General features: G+C 51.0%; 1 non-coding gene across 1 annotated transcript; it reads right to left on the bottom strand.

Annotated features, from left to right (window-relative positions):
• Positions 1-1,022: 1,022 nt before the first annotated feature.
• On the bottom strand, positions 1,023-1,161 carry LOC119926306. Its single transcript, XR_005450193.1, has one exon. It is a non-coding gene; the product is annotated as a small nucleolar RNA SNORA7 (small nucleolar RNA).
• Positions 1,162-2,020: the final 859 nt, after the last annotated feature.

Genomic DNA, 2,020 nt, shown 5'->3' with positions numbered 1-2,020 from the left:
CAGGGGGCATTCCTAGACCCACAGGCCGGCAATCGCCGGGATTTCAGACTAATCCTTGTTTTCAGAGGGCCTGCTGAGGATGGCAATTCAGTCTTGGAGTGAGGGGTAGAGGCTGGGCTAAGCCCCAGGAGACAACTGCGGAGCCCCCGCCCCTCTGGGCCCGTTCAAGGCCCCGACCCCCTAAGCTCGGTCTAAGGACAGTAACATCCGCTAGCGGATATGTGGACCACCTGATCGTCTTTTGATCGACGTCCTGTGTTCTCCAAAGATAATAATAATAATAATGATAGCATTTATTAACATGAAGATGCTATCCACGTGCTGCCCTGAAACTGCAGAGCCCACCAGAAAGCAAATCTCCCCAACACCCACCTATAAACACCCCTGCCAACACACACCCCTGGCGTAATGGTTAGAGCACAGGCCAGAGAGTCAGAAGTACTTGAGTTCTACCACTTAGCTGCTGCTTTTTTAAAAAATGGTATTTCTTATGAGCTTACTATGTACGAGGCAGTGTACTACAGAGAAGCAGTGTGGCTCAGTGGAAAAGAGCCCAGGCTTTGGAGTCAGAGGTCATGGCTTCAAATCCCGGCCCTGCCCATTGTCAGCTGTGTGACTTTGGGCAAGTCACGTCACTTCTCTGGGCCTCCGTTACCTCATCTGTAAAATGGGGATGAAGACTGTGAGCCCCACGGGGGACAACCTGATCACCTTGTATCCTCCCCAGCGCTTAGAACAGTGCTTTGCACATAGTAAGCGCTTAACAAATACCAAAATTATTATTATTATTACTAAGCGCTGAGGTCTTGTCTTATGCCGTCGAGTCGTTTCTGACCCATATGGACACCATCTCTTCCAGAACGCCCCGCTCTCCACCTGCAATCATTCTGGTAGTGTATCCTTAGAGTTTTCTTGGTAATAATATGGAAGTGGTTTACCAATGCCGCTTTCTGCGCAGTAAACTTGAGTCTCCGCCCTCGACTTTCTCCTAAGCCGCTGCTGCCCAGCATGGGTGAGTTTTGACTCGTAACAGATTGCCTTCCACTCGCTAGCCACTGACCAAGCTAGGAATGGAACGGACAGGCCTCTGCTTGACTCTCCCTCCCATAGCCGAGACTGGTAGAGTAATAGAAACTCTCCAGGTGTGACCCTGAGCAGGGAAGTGCTGAAGTAGGTACAGGATAATTATATTGGACATAATCCCTGTTCCGCATGGGGCTCTGAGAGCACGGACTTGGGAGTCAGAAGGACCTGAGTTCTAATCTTAACTCTCCCACTTGTCCATTGTGTCACCTTAGGCTACTCACTTCACTTCTTTGTGCCTCAGTTACCTCATGATAATGATGACATTTATTAAGCGCTTACTATGTGCAAAGCACTGTTCTAAGTGCTGGAGAGTTTACAAGGTGACCAGGTTGTCCCCTGGGGGGCTCACAGTCTTCATCCCCATTTTACAGATGAGGGAACTGAGGCACAGAGAAGTTAAGTGTCTTGCCCAAAGTCACACAGCTGACAATTGGAGGAGCTAGGATTTGAACCCATGACCTCTGACTCCAAAGCCCGAGCTCATTTCCATTGAGCCAAGCTGCTCCTCATCTGATAAAGGGGATTAAGACTGAGCCCCAGTACTTCACTCTGCTGCCTGGATTATCTTTGTACAGAAACACTCTGGGCATGTCACTTCCCTCCTCAAAATTCTCCAGTGGCTGCCTGTCAACCTACAAATCCAGCAAAAACTCCTCACCCTGGGCTTCAAGGCTGTCCACCCCGTCGCCCCCTCCTACCTCACCTCTCTTCTCTCCTTCTCCAGCCCAGCCCACACCCTCAGCTCTTCTGCCACTAACCTTCTCACCATACCTCGTTCTCACCTGTCCCACTGTCGATCCCCGGCCCACGTCCTCCCCCTGGGCTGGAATGCCTTCCCTCCACACATCCGCCAAGCTAGCTCTCTTCCTCCCTTCAAAGCCCTACTGAGATCTCACTTCCTCCAGGAGGCCATCCCAGACTGAGCCCCTTTTTC

Source organism: Tachyglossus aculeatus, chromosome 3 (assembly GCF_015852505.1).
Source record: "Tachyglossus aculeatus isolate mTacAcu1 chromosome 3, mTacAcu1.pri, whole genome shotgun sequence".
Lineage (NCBI taxonomy): Eukaryota > Metazoa > Chordata > Mammalia > Monotremata > Tachyglossidae > Tachyglossus > Tachyglossus aculeatus.
This window is presented reverse-complemented; position numbering and strand designations above follow the sequence as displayed.